At 40.4% G+C, this 19,910-nt stretch overlaps 1 pseudogene; it reads right to left on the reverse strand.

Annotated features, from left to right (window-relative positions):
- Positions 1–1,218: 1,218 nt before the first annotated feature.
- Positions 1,219–18,341, reverse strand: LOC134318022 (cytosolic sulfotransferase 3-like; annotated as a pseudogene).
- Between the last annotated feature and the right edge of the window lie 1,569 nt (positions 18,342–19,910).

The raw sequence follows: 19,910 nt of genomic DNA on the forward strand, positions 1-19,910 counted from the left end.
TGGACACAGTATTTAAAAACTCCAGCAGCGCTGCTGTGTCTGATCCACTCATACCAGCACAACACGCACTAACACACCACCACCATGTCAGTGTCACTGCAGTGCTGAGAATGATCCACCACCCAAATAATACCTCCTCTGTAGTGGTCCTGATCATTGAAGACCAGAGTGAAAGCAGTCTACAAAAAGTGTGTGGATAAACAGATATATATATATTATATATATATATACAGGGTGTCAAAAGTCTCAGGACACTCTTTTATTTCAGAAACGAAAGGGAAAATGACATATATGAATACCCCAGCAAGTAATGGGTGAGGGGGCCTATCTTTAAGGCTATGTCCGGAACATGGCCGCCATCTTGAAAGCCGCCATATTGGATCAAGGGCAAGTTTTTCCAATGGGAAGGTGGTCATGTAGCATATCAAAGAAGACCAGAATATTCTCAGAAATCGATTGCCGCAATCAGATTTGCAATATCTCTTGTTGCAACAACAACCAGGAACGTTCCCTGTGCAAATCTGATTGCGGCAATCGATTTCTGTATATATATATATATATATATATACTGACTACAGTCAGTAATTGTAGAACTACAAAGTGCTTCTATATGGTAAGTGGAGCTGGTAAAATGGACAGTGAGTGTAGAAACAAGGAGGTTATGGCTGAAAACTGTATAGTTATAATAAAAAGATTTTAACTTGTATTATATCAAAAGTCTTATGACTGGTGACCTGTCCGGGGTGTATCCTGCCTCTCGCCCAGTGATCTGACCCACCGCTAGTCCATGATTATTTCAGAAAGACACTGCCAGGCCTCATTTTGTTCGCTCTACAACAGTGTGGCTGCATAGACAAATGAATGCGCATGCTTGACTGGCCTGCCTGCGGTCCAGATCTGTCTCATATTGAAAATAGACTGTTGTGCAGTCTCATTATTAGGAATGCTGATGAAACACAGGGGTAAACATGAGACTGTCCTAATGTTCTTTGAGTGTGTTGCATCAAAGCATCAAATATATATAACATGACCGAGTTAGTTTTATTAAAAAATTTAATAGCCTGCTGTGATAGTAATATGCACATTAAAATGCAATACCACTAAAGGAATATGAAAACATTATAACCATAAATTGCATAAAACAGTCTCAATTTATCATATTTACTAGATAATATGCAGTTTACATGTAAACAGAACTGACCCTGACAAAACTGTGAATTACAATTCTTCTGTTTGCAAGTTTTCATCAAACTGCTCATTCTGAGCCACAGTGAAGTGATTCTTCCAGTGCCCAACTTTACCTAAATAAACAAATGTGAAAAGACACACACACAAAAACTATTTGTAGACAATAGAAACCTATTTTAATTACAAATGTATAATGTTACACTCCAGGAAATAGGCTACTGAATGCTAGTGCAGGCATTCACAATTCAGAATACAATACTATATAAAAAAATACCACCACCAGAGACTAGAACTAACGAGCATGTTGAGCTAATGCTAATAACAAACCCCAAAGTGACAGCTAAGTGATAATGCTAATATGTAAACAAAGTGTACACTACACTGATCAGCCATAACATTAAAACCACCTCCTCGTTTCTACACTCGCTGTCCATTTCATCAGCTCCACTTACCATATAGAAGCACTTTGTAGTTCTACAATTACTGACTGTAGTCCATCTATTTCTCTACGTACTTTTTTTTAGCCTGCTTTCACCCTACTTTGTTCTTCAATGGTCAGTGGTGTGTTAGTGTGTGTTGAGCTGGTATGAGTGGATAAGACACAGAAGCTGATGGAGTTTTTAAATACCGTGTCCACTCACTGTCCACTCTATTAGACACTCCTACCTTGTTGGTCCACCTTGTAGATGTAAAGTCAGAAACGATCGCTCATCTATTGCTGCTTTTTGAGTTGGTTATCTTCTAGACTTTCATCTGTGGTCACAGGACGCTGCCGACAGGGCGCTGTTGGCTGGGTATTTTTGGTTGGTGGACTATTCTCAGTCCAGTGTCTTATCCACTCATACCAGCACAACACACTATCAATACTAACACACCACCACCATGTTAGTGTCACTGCAGTACTGAGAATGACCCACCACCCAAATAATACCTGCTATGTAGTGGTCCTGGGAGAGTCCTGACCATTGAAGAACAGCATGAAAGGGGGCTAACAAAGCATGCAGAGAAACAGATGGACTACAGTCAGTAATTGTAGAACTACAAAGTGCTTCTATATGGTGAGTGGAGCTGATAAAATGGACAGTGAGTGTAGAAGCAAGGAGGTGGTTTTAATGTTATGGCAAGAAAGAGGCGTGCAAGAGCCCAATGCGATTATGTGCAGAGCTGGTTTTTATCATTAGGGATAATTAGGTATGGCACAATTGATGGCTGAGCATGTTAGACAGTTACTGGGACATTTTACTTAAATTATAGTACTTGTAAAGTTGGTATGGCTATCAGTTCATGAATGGCTGATTCCAATTGTATAGATTGGTAGTTTTCACATGAACTTTAATGTAAAATTAGTAGTATTTTTTGTGCTTTGTGTATAATAGAAGCTGTTTTACTACAGTTGTGTTCTTTGGTAAAGGCAAGCACAAGCAGAGCATTAAAGCAGAGCATTAAAAACAAGTAATGGTTACTTAGTCACAAGCTGATACAATACTGTACACAGTAAACTGCTGTTTCCAGCCTGTCCACATGACATTTGGAATCATTTCTTTCTTAATTTAAATTATTTTAGCAAAACAATGTGTCAAGAGCCATGATGTAAACCATAAATTATGTGAGAAGACTAAAGGCTAATGCTAACCACTCTCATTTTACAGTTTTTCTCAATCGCTAAAACACTAAATCCCATTCTTGGAACACAACTGTCAACTGCCAAAACTTGTCTATTGAATGACTCACTCATTTCACAAAACCTTAAACCATTTTCTCTTAGTTTGACACAGTTTCACGTCTGATTCAACCTTTTTGCAAAACTCTAAACACATTCTCACTGACTAACACACATTTCTCATTGTAGCGCACTTTGATGCAAAATGGCACACACAGGCCACAAAAGTTAAACACAACAAACACACTATTGTCATTGTTAACACACTACAGGGAAAAACTGTGCACACATGTGTCATATCAGTAAAAAGGGTTCAAATGATTGGGTGAACAGAATAAAAGTTATTTCAGATGCATGTGGCATTTCTGAGCTGTATTGTGACTAGCAATAAAGGGCAACAATAGAAGAAGAAGAGAAGGGCGTGTCAGAGGTGGTGGACGAGGAGGAAGATGCACATTTATACAACAACATGAGGTCTGTCATGATGTGTCACATTTAAACTAAAACCCCGGAGAATGTTTACATTTGAACAAAGCTGGATTTATTCTTACAAAGAGGTGGAGAAGAGGTCCCAACATAGCTGATCAACATGCAGTTATAGAAATGCCTGATCATCGTGGTGGCAATGTGACCATGTAGCCTAGCAGTTAAGGTACTGGACTAGTAAAACCACTGCAAGGTTGCCACTGTTGGACCTTTGAGCATGACCCGTAACCCTCAGTTGCTTAGACTGTATACTGTAAGTTGTCTGGATAAAAGTGTCTGCATGTTGCTGAACATGTAAAATGTATGTGCGGAGATTAAACACAACAAACGCACTATTGTCATCGTTAACACACTACAGGTAAAAACTGTGCACACGTGTCATATCAGTAAAAAGGGTTCAAATGATTAGGTAAACAGAATAAAAGTCATTTCAGATGCATGTGGCATTTCTGAGCTGTATTGTGACTAGCAATAAAGGGCAACAATAGAAGAAGAAGAGAAGGGCGTGTCAGAGGTGGTGGACTCTGCATGAATTTTTTTTGCATTGTCTAGGTAGGGAGAATATTGCCTGTGATGTATATGAAGTCCTGTGGCCTGAGATACCCTAAGATATGATCCTGAGGCAGAAAAAATTATTGACTTTGCAAACTGTAAAGTTAATCATTGCAAACTTTGCAAACTGTAAAGTTTATTATAAATAAATATCTTGCAGTTTATATACTGTATTTCTTTGTTTGTTATCTAGTATTTAAATATGTAAACACTTCAGTAAATATGTTTTTATGTCAACAAAAAACATTTCAGAATTCTTGAATAAAGATATTTGGTTTTGCTATTATAAAAGCACAGTGTTTTGTAATGTTTTATGTAGTGTGTAATAACTGCTGTGTAGTGTTCATGCATTGGCTGGATTTGTGTGTATTTTGACGGCAGTGTTTGGTTTTGAGTAAAGATAAAATAGTTTTGAGTTGATGGTTTGATTTTGCAAGACAAGTCAGAGGTTTTGTGAAAGTAGCTTACACATTTTGGGTTTTGTGTTTACTGTTTTGAGAAAAGGAGAGGAGGTTTCGGGAAAGGTGTTTTAGCAACTCAGAAAAACTGTAATAACACCTTTATGTTTATCTTGATGCATGCTCAATAATCCAGGTACACATATCCACAAAGTTGAATCAGTTCATCTGGACACAAATTTGTTGTAGAGATACGTTTCGTCACTCATCCAAGTGACTTCTTCAGTCTGAGCTGGTGGTGAATAACCCCAACCTTATATGCAGACAATTTGCATAACGACCGATCCCCGACCACTGCATAACAATGGAACTGGTGATCAGGTCCATACGCAAGTCATAATGACCATTAATTACCATGGCCATGTGTGCCTTTCGCACATGATTGGGGTATAGCTCCTATTACGGCGTTGTAAGATGGTGAGAGATGTACTCTCAGGCCCCCTCCCCGGTTCAGGGATGGTCGTTTACCAGCTCAGACTGAAGAAGACAACAAACTTGTGTCCAGATGAACTGATTCAACTTTGTGGAAACCTCTATGTTTACCACTGAGCAAAAGGCTTACCTTCAGAGACTGAAGGCTAATGCTAACCACTTTAATTTTAATGTGTAACCTGTAACTATCTGTCCTGTCATGAAAGTAGTTTTTGTGTAAAACATGATGTTAAAATACTAATAAATAAATAAATAACTATCCACCGTGACCTTTGTGCCAAACTGTAGTATGTGTAGTGCACAGTGCATCAGTTACAAGTACAAGTGTGATGGTTTTAAAACCATTGATAGACTTTGTTTGAAAAATGTAAGTCTGTAAGTACTAAAGCATGAGAAATATATTTCTATAATCTATAGCCTTGAGTATCTGAAGAAAATACCATAACCCCATAATAAAAAGGTGTGATAAGTTAAAAAGCTTATCGAGATTTATGGCATATTAACCTTTGCGCATAAAATGTGAGACCTCGAAATCCATGAAGTGGATAGTGGAGTGATTGGTTATCTTGCTCTGCTTCATGGTATCAAAGTGAACATTTTTGGTAATTTTTGCCCTCTCTTCTGTTGGTATAGACAAACCAAGGAAGGAGCACAAACGCTCCACTTCACGCCCAGTGTCCTAGACAAACAAAGTAGAAATGTTCAAAGATCAGACCATGAACCCACACCAATGTGATTAATAGTACAATTGCAATTAATAGTTATTTTGTGAAATTATTCTCTTTTTGGGGTTTACCAACAGCCCTCTTTCATGCTGTTCTTCAATGGTTTGGACTCTCCCAGGACCACTACAGATTGGGTATTATTTGGGTGGTGGATCATTCTCAGCACTGCAGTGACACTGACATGGTGGTGGTGTGTTAGTGTGTGTTGTGCTGGTATGAGTGGATCAGACACAGCAGCGCTGCTGGAGTTTTTAAACACCTCACTGTCACTGCTGGACTGAGAAAAGTCCACCAACCAAAAATATCCAGCTAACATCGCCCCATGGGCAGCGTCCTGAGACCACTAATGAAGGTCTAGAAGATGACCAACTCAAACAGCAGCAATAGATGAGCGATCGTCTCTGACTTTACATCTACAAGGTGGACCAACTAGGTAGGAGTGTCTAATAGAGTGGACAGTGAGTGGACACGGTATTTAAAAACTCCAGCAGCGCTGCTGTGTTGGTCCTGTGGGGGTCCTGACCATTGAAGAACAGGGTGAAAGCAGGCTAAAACAGTATGCAGAGAAATAGATGGACTACAGTAAGTAATTGTAGAACTACAAAGTGCTTTGAACATTTCCAAGTCTAAAGCTCGAAATGTTCATGTGGTGGGCTGATGCATTAGACTGCTGTACCAACCCAGCATTAAAGTATTTAAGTATGACAAACCCTAAAAGTTAGGACATTTGTTAATTTTCTTAAATTTTTAAGAAGTAGAAAGTGATGCTTGCAACACACTCAGAACAGGTTGAATTGGTAGCAAATGAGGGTGATATGATTGGGTAGACAAGAAGCATCCACCAAAGCAAAGATTCAGACTTAACAAGCAAAGATGGGTCATGGCTTATTACTTTTATGATTATTTAAAATATAAAAAAATATTATTTATTTTTCAAATTACATCATCTACTGTACATAATATTGTGGAAAGATTCAGCGAATGTGGAGGAACCTATGTGGGGGACAAAACCAGAAACCACTGTTAAATGTGCTTGCCCATTAAGCTTTCAGGCGGCTTTGTATGAGAAACCATCATGCTATTGGTGTAAATACAGCCACATACATAGGCTTGGGAGTACTCTGGAAAAGTCATCAATTCTATGCAGAAATGCTGAAGAGCTCTCTGGGCTTGAGCTAAACTCCCGATGGACCGAAAAACAGTAAAAGCGTGTGGTCAGCATGTTTTAGGAAAAAACAGACATCAAGTTATTCATGACTGTTATCAACAAAGATCCAAAAGCAAACATTCATCATGGTATGCAGGTACATCAGTGCCCATGACATGGATGACTTGCACATATGTGAAAACACCACTGATGCAGAGGAATATTTTGGGATTTACAGGGACACATGCCGCCATCAAGACGACGTCTTCTCACGCATTATTTCAGCAAGACAACATCAGGCCTCATTCTGCTGCTACAGATGTGACTTTATAGATACAGAGTGTGTGTTCTTGACTGGCCCATCTGCAGTCAAGATCTGTCTCATATTGTTTTGTGCATTATGAAGAGGAGAATCAGACTGCTGAGCAGCTGAAGTCTTTTATCAAGCAAGAATGGGTGAAAATTCCACTTGCAAAACTGCAACAATTAGTGTCCTCAATCCCTAATTAATAGAAAAGGTGATGTAACACTGGTAAAACATTTAAAAAAATTTAAATGTATTGCAGGCATCAAATCCTAAATTTGTTTATATTTACAAATTACAATAGTTGGTTGGTAAATACAAACAATTTAAATAAGTAAATAAAAAAATAAAGACATATTAAGTCAGTAATTGTAGAACTACAAAGTGCTCCTATATGGTAAGTAAAGCTGATAAAATGGACAGTGAGTGTAGAAACAAGGAGGTGGTTTTAATGTTATCTCCTTACCTCCACCATATCCTCAAAGAACATGTAGTGAAGATTTTAGTATGTCTGTTTCTTCTTCCAGTATCCACACACATGGTCATACCATGGTCCAAACACAACTGTAAGGTCAAATGGATGGTATTACATTGCTGGTATTTAAAATAATATATAGAGTTTTATATTTAAAGTACTTATAGCTCTTCCTGACCTTTTCCATCCATAAACCTCTGTAGAAAAGTGTTCCAGTCTCCTGGATGAGGTTGTATTCCGTTCATACAGTCAAAATGAAAGTAGGAAACAGCATTGTCTTTGGCATTGCGAGCGACATAGACAACCTAGGAAAAAAATGTAATCTATTAATGCCATGTCTATGGTTTTAGCCCTAGCAGTTGTCATCCAACATTCAGTCAGTTATCTCCTACACGGAGAGGGTTTTACAGATTATCAGAGTGAAAACAGGGTCCCACAAAGGTATTTTGGGGATGGGGTTATTTTATTTATTTATTTTTTTTAATGCATTTTCTCCCCTTTTTCTTCCTTTTTAGCACGTCCAACTGCCCCATTGCATCATACTTCCTCTGCACCAATGCCGATCTCTGCTCTAATTGAGGAGAACGAAGCTAACCCATGCCCCCTCCGACACGTTGCCAGCATGCCGTATGCATCTTATCACCTACACTTTGACGAGTGCAGTGCAGCTTAGCTGCACGTACGGAGGGACACACCCTAAGAGCACCCTTTTTTTTCATCTCTGTGCAGGCGCCATCAATCAGCCAGCAGAGGTCGTAATTGCACCAGTCATGAGAGAGCGAGACCCCATCTGGCTTAGTCCCGCCCATATGAACAACAGGCCAATCGTTGTTCATGTGGCCGCTCAGCCTCAGCCGACAGGCAGAGCTGAGATTTGATACGATGTATTCGAGATCCCAGCTCTGGTTTCAGAGTGTCTTTTTACTGCTGCGCCACCTGAGCGGCTAGCACCGAGATTTTTAACTCCTCGGTTTGAAACTCGGTGTTGTCACCGGTCGACTGAGTGCCATCTAGCGGGCATAATTGTCAGTGCCTGCAGCAGCTATATATATATACACCACACCTGCTATAGAAATAAATGGCACATACTTTACCTTGCAGTTCTGTTCCCAGAAGGACTTGGGGACCAAATGAACAGGTAGATGAGTTTTGATGAGCCTTTGGAGTAGTGGGCATATTATCGGCTAGTTCAACCCCTGTTAAAAAATCTACATTGTTACCCTGTCTTGCTGGTAATTAATCCATTTTTCATTACAAATTGTACAAAAGTAATCATGCACACTGACCTGTAGGTATTTCAGGAATGACCGCCTCAAGGAACGGAACTTTCATATAGATTGGCAATGAGGTTTCACGTTCAGGTGCTGTTTTGCCAAAGTAGAGCAGATCCAAGATATAGGACACCCATGTGGTTCCTATCAAAGAAGAGTATGAAAAAAAAGATTGTATTTATTGTTATCTAGTAAAAAACATCTATATTTTGTTTGATATTTAGTGGTCGAACAATGCCAGTGTTTCTCAGCTACTCTAAGCACCTTCATCGCTTTATACTGGCGGTTTTATTAGAATGTACACATGTACAGTACAATGAAACTCTTTTTCCACATATCCCAGCTTGTTTGGAAGCTGGAGTCAGAGTGGAGGGTCAGCCATTGTACGGCACCCTTGGAGCCCAAAAGTAGCCTGATGGCAGAGCTGGTCTTCATGAGCTTGTTGGATATCCAGTGCCAAAACAATGGGCATTAATATAAAGCTGCATACAAACACCTCCCCGTCCCAAATCATCTTGTGGTTCACTATTGAGGGTAGCTTTATACAAGATTCTGGAGTGTGTCTGTGGGAATTTGGTCATATTCAGTCATGCACTCAGTATTCCACTAATGTAGGCACCTCAACCAGACTTACTGTTGGAGTTACTGTTGCAGCAGCAATGAGCCAGAAATGGCCAACTGTGTCTGTTGAGCACCTGACCAGGCCAGTAGCACCACAGATACCTAGTTTGAATACACTGATCAGCCATAACATTAAAACCACCTCCTTATTTCTACACTCACTGTCCATTTTATCAGCTCCACTTACCATATAGAAGCACTTTGTAGTTCTACAATTACTGACTGTAGTCCATCTGTTTCTCTACATACCTTTTTAGCCTGCTTTCACCCTGTTCTTCAATGTTCAGGACCCCCACAGGACCACCACAGAGCAGGTATTATTTAGGTGGTGGATCATTCTCAGCACTGCAGTGACACTGACATGGTGGTGGTGTGTTAGTGTGTGTTGTGCTGGTATGAGTGGATCAGACACAGCAGCGCTGCTGGAGTTTTTAAACACCTCACTGTCACTGCTGGACTGAGAAAAGTCCACCAACCAAAAATATCCAGCTAACATCGCCCCATGGGCAGCGTCCTGAGACCACTAATGAAGGTCTAGAAGATGACCAACTCAAACAGCAGCAATAGATGAGCGATCGTCTCTGACTTTACATCTACAAGGTGGACCAACTAGGTAGGAGTGTCTAATAGAGTGGACAGTGAGTGGACACGGTATTTAAAAACTCCAGCAGCGCTGCTGTGTTGGTCCTGTGGGGGTCCTGACCATTGAAGAACAGGGTGAAAGCAGGCTAAAACAGTATGCAGAGAAATAGATGGACTACAGTAAGTAATTGTAGAACTACAAAGTGCTTTGAACATTTCCAAGTCTAAAGCTCGAAATGTTCATGTGGTGGGCTGATGCATTAGACTGCTGTACCAACCCAGCATTAAAGTATTTAAGTATGACAAACCCTAAAAGTTAGGACATTTGTTAATTTTCTTAAATTTTTAAGAAGTAGAAAGTGATGCTTGCAACACACTCAGAACAGGTTGAATTGGTAGCAAATGAGGGTGATATGATTGGGTAGACAAGAAGCATCCACCAAAGCAAAGATTCAGACTTAACAAGCAAAGATGGGTCATGGCTTATTACTTTTATGATTATTTAAAATATAAAAAAATATTATTTATTTTTCAAATTACATCATCTACTGTACATAATATTGTGGAAAGATTCAGCGAATGTGGAGGAACCTATGTGGGGGACAAAACCAGAAACCACTGTTAAATGTGCTTGCCCATTAAGCTTTCAGGCGGCTTTGTATGAGAAACCATCATGCTATTGGTGTAAATACAGCCACATACATAGGCTTGGGAGTACTCTGGAAAAGTCATCAATTCTATGCAGAAATGCTGAAGAGCTCTCTGGGCTTGAGCTAAACTCCCGATGGACCGAAAAACAGTAAAAGCGTGTGGTCAGCATGTTTTAGGAAAAAACAGACATCAAGTTATTCATGACTGTTATCAACAAAGATCCAAAAGCAAACATTCATCATGGTATGCAGGTACATCAGTGCCCATGACATGGATGACTTGCACATATGTGAAAACACCACTGATGCAGAGGAATATTTTGGGATTTACAGGGACACATGCCGCCATCAAGACGACGTCTTCTCACGCATTATTTCAGCAAGACAACATCAGGCCTCATTCTGCTGCTACAGATGTGACTTTATAGATACAGAGTGTGTGTTCTTGACTGGCCCATCTGCAGTCAAGATCTGTCTCATATTGTTTTGTGCATTATGAAGAGGAGAATCAGACTGCTGAGCAGCTGAAGTCTTTTATCAAGCAAGAATGGGTGAAAATTCCACTTGCAAAACTGCAACAATTAGTGTCCTCAATCCCTAATTAATAGAAAAGGTGATGTAACACTGGTAAAACATTTAAAAAAATTTAAATGTATTGCAGGCATCAAATCCTAAATTTGTTTATATTTACAAATTACAATAGTTGGTTGGTAAATACAAACAATTTAAATAAGTAAATAAAAAAATAAAGACATATTAAGTCAGTAATTGTAGAACTACAAAGTGCTCCTATATGGTAAGTAAAGCTGATAAAATGGACAGTGAGTGTAGAAACAAGGAGGTGGTTTTAATGTTATCTCCTTACCTCCACCATATCCTCAAAGAACATGTAGTGAAGATTTTAGTATGTCTGTTTCTTCTTCCAGTATCCACACACATGGTCATACCATGGTCCAAACACAACTGTAAGGTCAAATGGATGGTATTACATTGCTGGTATTTAAAATAATATATAGAGTTTTATATTTAAAGTACTTATAGCTCTTCCTGACCTTTTCCATCCATAAACCTCTGTAGAAAAGTGTTCCAGTCTCCTGGATGAGGTTGTATTCCGTTCATACAGTCAAAATGAAAGTAGGAAACAGCATTGTCTTTGGCATTGCGAGCGACATAGACAACCTAGGAAAAAAATGTAATCTATTAATGCCATGTCTATGGTTTTAGCCCTAGCAGTTGTCATCCAACATTCAGTCAGTTATCTCCTACACGGAGAGGGTTTTACAGATTATCAGAGTGAAAACAGGGTCCCACAAAGGTATTTTGGGGATGGGGTTATTTTATTTATTTATTTTTTTTAATGCATTTTCTCCCCTTTTTCTTCCTTTTTAGCACGTCCAACTGCCCCATTGCATCATACTTCCTCTGCACCAATGCCGATCTCTGCTCTAATTGAGGAGAACGAAGCTAACCCATGCCCCCTCCGACACGTTGCCAGCATGCCGTATGCATCTTATCACCTACACTTTGACGAGTGCAGTGCAGCTTAGCTGCACGTACGGAGGGACACACCCTAAGAGCACCCTTTTTTTTCATCTCTGTGCAGGCGCCATCAATCAGCCAGCAGAGGTCGTAATTGCACCAGTCATGAGAGAGCGAGACCCCATCTGGCTTAGTCCCGCCCATATGAACAACAGGCCAATCGTTGTTCATGTGGCCGCTCAGCCTCAGCCGACAGGCAGAGCTGAGATTTGATACGATGTATTCGAGATCCCAGCTCTGGTTTCAGAGTGTCTTTTTACTGCTGCGCCACCTGAGCGGCTAGCACCGAGATTTTTAACTCCTCGGTTTGAAACTCGGTGTTGTCACCGGTCGACTGAGTGCCATCTAGCGGGCATAATTGTCAGTGCCTGCAGCAGCTATATATATATACACCACACCTGCTATAGAAATAAATGGCACATACTTTACCTTGCAGTTCTGTTCCCAGAAGGACTTGGGGACCAAATGAACAGGTAGATGAGTTTTGATGAGCCTTTGGAGTAGTGGGCATATTATCGGCTAGTTCAACCCCTGTTAAAAAATCTACATTGTTACCCTGTCTTGCTGGTAATTAATCCATTTTTCATTACAAATTGTACAAAAGTAATCATGCACACTGACCTGTAGGTATTTCAGGAATGACCGCCTCAAGGAACGGAACTTTCATATAGATTGGCAATGAGGTTTCACGTTCAGGTGCTGTTTTGCCAAAGTAGAGCAGATCCAAGATATAGGACACCCATGTGGTTCCTATCAAAGAAGAGTATGAAAAAAAAGATTGTATTTATTGTTATCTAGTAAAAAACATCTATATTTTGTTTGATATTTAGTGGTCGAACAATGCCAGTGTTTCTCAGCTACTCTAAGCACCTTCATCGCTTTATACTGGCGGTTTTATTAGAATGTACACATGTACAGTACAATGAAACTCTTTTTCCACATATCCCAGCTTGTTTGGAAGCTGGAGTCAGAGTGGAGGGTCAGCCATTGTACGGCACCCTTGGAGCCCAAAAGTAGCCTGATGGCAGAGCTGGTCTTCATGAGCTTGTTGGATATCCAGTGCCAAAACAATGGGCATTAATATAAAGCTGCATACAAACACCTCCCCGTCCCAAATCATCTTGTGGTTCACTATTGAGGGTAGCTTTATACAAGATTCTGGAGTGTGTCTGTGGGAATTTGGTCATATTCAGTCATGCACTCAGTATTCCACTAATGTAGGCACCTCAACCAGACTTACTGTTGGAGTTACTGTTGCAGCAGCAATGAGCCAGAAATGGCCAACTGTGTCTGTTGAGCACCTGACCAGGCCAGTAGCACCACAGATACCTAGTTTGAATACACTGATCAGCCATAACATTAAAACCACCTCCTTATTTCTACACTCACTGTCCATTTTATCAGCTCCACTTACCATATAGAAGCACTTTGTAGTTCTACAATTACTGACTGTAGTCCATCTGTTTCTCTACATACCTTTTTAGCCTGCTTTCACCCTGTTCTTCAATGTTCAGGACCCCCACAGGACCACCACAGAGCAGGTATTATTTAGGTGGTGGATCATTCTCAGCACTGCAGTGACACTGACATGGTGGTGGTGTGTTAGTGTGTGTTGTGCTGGTATGAGTAGATCAGACACAGCAGCGCTGCTGGAAATTTTAAATACCGTGTCCACTCACTGTCCACTCTATTAGACACTCCTACCTAGTTGGTCCACCTTGTAGATGTAAAGTCTGAGACGATCCCTCATCTATTGCTGCTGTTGGTCATCTTCTAGACCTTCATCAGTGGTCACAGGACGCTGCCCATGGGGCACTGTTTGTAAGGGGTGGTCTTGGGTCTAGGCAGACTCCAGCCGTTAGGGGTCAACAGCGAGCCGGCAATCAGGCCTAATGCCCAGCACCTGTGCACAGGTCTATAAAGAGACAGAGAAGCAGCCAGAACTTGCTGGTTCTTTGTCTCATGCGAGCAAACACACTCAGCCGGTAATCTTGGTAGAGGATTGAAAGTTTTCACTCTCTCACCTCATTTCTCTCTAGTCTCAAGTTGTTCTCTCTCTCTAGTAAAAGAAAAGAAAAGAAAGAAAAGAAAAAAAAGAAAGGAGAAAAGAAAAAGAATAGAAAAAGAAAAGAAAAGAAAAAGAAAAGAAAAAGAAAAGATATATATATATATATATATATATATATATATATATATATATATATATATATATATATATATATTAGTTAGTGAATATTAAAATATTAGTTCAGTCATTCTCTCTGGTAATTTATTATTATAGTTCTATATTTTCTGTTGGGAAAGCCTTGTTTTATTTACCCCTTTTTCTCATAACTCTTGAGGTGGCCATTGTTCCCCTGGCAGTCCTTTGTTCTTCATTTTTTCCGCTCAAACTTTTCCCCAAAATAGGTGGTGTTTGTATTTTCTTTTGCACCTGTTCAAGCACATTAATTTTGAACCCACCTGAGTTGACACACTTGCTCAGTGTTCTGACGACCTGGGTTCAAATCCCACTCAGAGAATCTTTTGTTTGCTAGTTAAATTGCCTATTTCACAGATTACTAAGCACTTGGGTCCAATTCCCAATTGATCTGGTAGCTCACCTAGTTAAAGACACCTGCGTGGTACGCAGGGGTTTGGTGTTCAGACCCACCACTGGGTGAGTGCCATTACACTGTTGGCTGGAATTTTTTGTTGGTGGACTATTCTCAGTCCAGCAGTGACAACCAAATTCTTTCTTTACATATCCCAGCTTGTTTGGAAGCTGGGGTCAGAGCGCAGGGTCAGCCACTGCACAGCGCCCCTAGAGCAGAGAGGGTTAAGGGCCTTGCTCAAGGGCCCAACAGTGGCTACATGGTTGAACTCTCTTGAAAGTTTGAACTCTCAACCTTTTAATTGATAGCCCAAAGCTCTACCCACTAAGCTACCACCATCTCTACAGATTTGTGCAGAACCCATATAAAAGTTCTATATCCAATAAATGTAGCAAGGAGAAACTTTCACACTACAGGATCACACATCTGGAGTAGCACATCTTAACTATATGGTAAGCAAAGTAATAAACAATGAAAACAATACAATTATAGTTTGATAATTTGCCAGACAGCAGTCTTGGTTAAAAATGCCTTTAAAATGTTCATATTATGCCGCTCAGGTGGCGCAGCGGTAAAAACACACAGTGGAACCAGAGCTGGGATCTCGAATAAATTGTATCGAGTCTCAGCTCTTCCTGCCAGCTGGGCTGAGTGGCCACATGAACAACAATTGGCCTGTTGTTCAGATAGGGGTGGAATATAAAAAAAAGCCGGATAGGGACTCTCTCATAACTAATGCAATTACCACCTCTGCTGGCTGATTGACAGCGCCTGTGTAGCAGATGTGAAAATAAATTAGATTTATGTTGCTCATATTTAACTTAAAATCCTCGTTTAACTCATTATATGTTGCTGTAGTGAATAAGCCTTATTTTTATGTACATTTTGTTTGTTAATTTCATAATTACATTTTCATTTACATCATTTAGCAGACGCTTTTATCCAAAGCAACTTACACAATGACCTGAACACGATGAGCAATTGAGGGTTAAGGGCCTTGCTCAGGGACCCAACAGTGGCAACTTGGTGGTGGCGGGGCTTGAACCGGCAACCTTCTGCTTACTAGCCCAGTACCTTAACCACTGAACTATCACTGGCCACTATAATGTGCTTTGTATTTTAGCCGATTTATGTAAAGAGCTTTTATTTTGAATTTTACGCCCGTTGTGGCGAGTTATATTGGTGTTGAGCGATTCACTGTCCTCAGTTCGCGCTGGAAGCGCTAGAGGAAGGTATGTGTTTATAGTGCTCTGTATAAAAAAGTTTGTTAAAGTTGTTTAAAATGTGTTTTTCATGTATTAATCGCTTGGTTATTATGTTTAATGTAATTTTTGAGTAAGATGGCCTATATGTTACATGTATTTCGTATATGAGAGATTTATTGTATGCAGCAATTTTCCATCAGTGAATGAATTGCCGCCAGTTGGGTTGTAATGGCGCCTTTTCTTTTTTTCCTCACACAGTGTGCTGTGCATGTGAGGGAATTCATTGTATGCTGTTAATTCCATACATAGTGCTGATCCGCATTGCACTCGTCAAGGTGTAGGTGACAAGACGCATACGGCATGCTGCCCACGTGTCGGAGATGGCGTGAGTTAGCTTCGTTCTCCTCAATAATAGCGGAGATCGGCATTGGTGGAGAGAAAGAATGATGCAATCGGGCAATTGGACGTGAGAAAAATGCATAAACAAATGTTCAGATTATGAGAACACTTCAGTGGAACAGCAGTCTAATGCGCTAGCCCACCATTGCTGAGATCTAGAGGACTCAAGTTTGGATTCCAGGGGGTGTTACTGACAAGACCGGTCGTCCAAACAGGCACTGTTGGCTGTGCCTGAGGGAGGAGAGACGAATAGGTTTCATTGACTTGATACACCTGCACTTATGGCGGGGTTTTTGTGTAACTCTGTGTGACATGCAACTGTAAGAGTGCCAGAAGTGGTGTGTAATATTCATGGGCCAGTGTAGGGGTGGTACAAATGGCAAGAGAATTGCATTATTATTAAAAACATACCAAAAAAAAGTTCAGATTACCTGCTTTAGGATAAGTGGCAATAAGAATGTCATCTGGTTTTGCCTGGAAGTTCTGAACATTTTCCCAGTTGTCAGTGAAGTAGCTGCTCATAGAGATGCCTTCAAATTCAAACAGTTCTGGTCGGTCCACTGATGTCTTCTGCAAGATTTGAAGATGGTTAATATAAAGAAGCTGGCGCTAGCTGATGCTAACATAACTTGTGTTTTGTGCCATTAAAAAGGAGTCATTGGGTTCATTGACTTTTTTAAATTGTTTTGGGGCACTCAGGTGGCGCAGCGGTAAACCACGCTAGCACACAAGCTGGCATATCAAATTTGTGAGCTTAAATCTCAGCTCTACACGGACAATGATTGGCGCCAAATGATTAGCCAAAGCGTTGTTCTACATTAGTTCTACATTTTCATTCTTGCATTCCGCCCCATTACAATAACAATAAACACTAAAAATGACCGTGTCTGAACTGCTGGATGGCCTGACACACTCTCACAACATCTAAGCGGTATCGCAGCTGTAAAACATGCGAGCACACCAGAGCTGGGATTTCAAATACATCATATTGACTCTCAGCTCTGCCATCCGGCTGGGCTGGGCACCTGCATGAACAGCGATTGGCTGTTGTTCACATGGTAGGACAAGCCGGATAAGGACTCCTCATAACTGAGCGAATTACGACCTCTGCTGGCTGGTTGATGGCGTCTGCACAGAGTCGAGGATGAACGTGTTTAGGGTGTGGCTCTCCATACACAAAGCTGATCAGCATATGAACTTGCCTCGTGCAGGTGAAAAGATGCAGTCGGATACTGCGCACAGGTCGGAGTCTTGCTCTCCTCAATCCGGGTTGGGTTCAGCTCCAGAAGAGAGGAAGCATAATGCAATTGGGTATAAACTGGACGCTACCCACTGAGCCACCGTGCCGCCCCAGTAAACATATAAAAGAACAAACCCCTAAGAGGCTTTCTAGAAAAAGTAGTATTTGTTCCAATCTGCATGTATAATTAAAATCCAAAGACTGTTGTGCAAGTATCTTTTTGACATAAACTGTACATTATTTCAGGTTGAGTAGATGATAAATTAACACTTGGTTAGTTAATAACATTCTCGCATGGTTTGCAAAACTTACAGATGTGTGCAATCCATTAATTCCTGCATTTACATTTGCAGAATTTAGCAGATGCTTTTATCCAATGCAACTTACTATTATCACTGAATACAAAGCATTGAGGCTCTTGCTCAGGGGTCCAACAGTGGCAACTTGGTGATGCTGGAGCTTAAATTGGCATTCTTAAGATTACTAGTTCTGATACTACCACTACAATGAGCCACACTGGAGTCATGTTAGTTTTTTGTTTATTTTTTATAGTTTTTTATACACCACAGATTTCTCCCTTACAGACTTGCCAGCTCCTCTGTTGGCAAACCTGCTATTTCTCTGAAGCTGTGACACCGGGCTGCTTAGTCCGGTCTGGTTTTCCGAAAGTGTGCGATGTCTTCATACTTCATACTGGTAACCACTGAGCTACCACTGCCCTTGCACTGTGACTGTTCATCAACTGTTTATCAACAATAGCAGCAATATCAGAAAAAAATGTTGACTTACCGAAGAAAATTCCAGTCCTTCCATGATGAAATGTGTTTCTTTTTAAAAGCATCCCCTCTCCTTTCCCTTTTCACCTACAGTATTTGCACTCTTCGCTGATTTGTTCTCGTTTTCTATCACCATTACTAATACAGATACTGATATTGTGTCCTTTAACAGCATCAATCAGCGTAAAGCTGTGTGTACTTGGAATCCTCTCAGTTCTGAATGAACGTTATAACCTCACAAGTCCAAAGTACAACAAATCTGACATGTATGTCCTGCACCACATACTGTTTAGCTTAGCTGTTTGCTTATACATTTTTTCAATGCATTTTTTCTATTCCTTTTGTTTTCAACCTTATTAGTTGGGCGGCACGGTGGCTCAGTGGGTAGCACTGTCGCACACTGTCACAGCAAGAAGGTCCTGGGTTCGGTCCCCAGATGGGGCGGTCCGGGTCCTTTCTCTGTGGAGTTTGCATGTTGTCGTGTGAGTTTCCCCCGGGTGCTCTGGTTTCCTCCCACAGTCCAAAGACATGCAAGTGAGGTGAATTGGAGACACTGAATTGTCCATGACTGTGTTTGATGTAACCTAAATCTTGTGTAATGAGTAACTACCGTTTCTGTCATGAATGTAACCAAAGTGTAAAACATAATGTTAAAATCTTAATAAAGTAACAAACAAACTTTATTAGTTTTCTAGTACTTTTGCTACCACTAGATGGCAGACAAAAGTGTCCACTAATGGGGACAATCGGTCTAAGTTTAGCAGGTCAAGGAATAAGGCATAACAAAGCCAAAATGTAATGTCCTCATATGTGACCGCAGGGTCTCAAGAGGTTAAATGCAAATAAAATAGAACAAAACAGTGATTTATAAACAGCACAAATATGTTTAATGTTTACTGACTTTTGTAAATATACTCTAATTCCTAATTTGATTAATACAATACATTCCAAAAAAGTTGGGACAGGGGTGTGGGGTGGTGGTGGGTGCGTTAGTGCCAGTGGCGTGGGTCACTTACACATTTGTAAATGCACCATTAAAGCTAAGGGGAACATGTACACCTTGGAGCAACATGTACTTATCGAGGGTGTCCCTGCTTGTTTCAGTGAAGCCATGTGTTTCAATGACGAGGCTTCATAGTAAGAGAGTGCAGATGCTAGACTGGCTTGTCTGCAGTCTATGATGTAGTTATTTAGCTTATTCTTTAAAGGATATGGATAAAAAGCCATATTTGCTTTATGTAGGCTTTATGACCATGCACCTCTACAACCCACACTTCAAATCTCCTCCACATTTTTAATTGTATTTATTTTATTAGAACAACTGGCTTTTGTAAACGCCACTGCATCAAGAACCTTCTTTCATCAATAGCTGATGAAAACATAAACACATTAGCAAGGGATTATTTTGGCAAACCTTCTGCTAAGCACTACAAGTTACATGAACAAATGTCACTTAAAACTTTAGTGTGCAAAAGCAAAGCCTTGTATTAACCATGTCCTGAATCACTTTCAAGTTCTCTGGGCTCAGAGGCATCTGGGATGGACCAACACACAGACCATTTGTCAGACGAACCAGTTATTCAGATCTCTCTTAGAAGAAATAGAC

Source organism: Trichomycterus rosablanca, chromosome 7 (assembly GCF_030014385.1).
Source record: "Trichomycterus rosablanca isolate fTriRos1 chromosome 7, fTriRos1.hap1, whole genome shotgun sequence".
Classification (NCBI taxonomy): domain Eukaryota; kingdom Metazoa; phylum Chordata; class Actinopteri; order Siluriformes; family Trichomycteridae; genus Trichomycterus; species Trichomycterus rosablanca.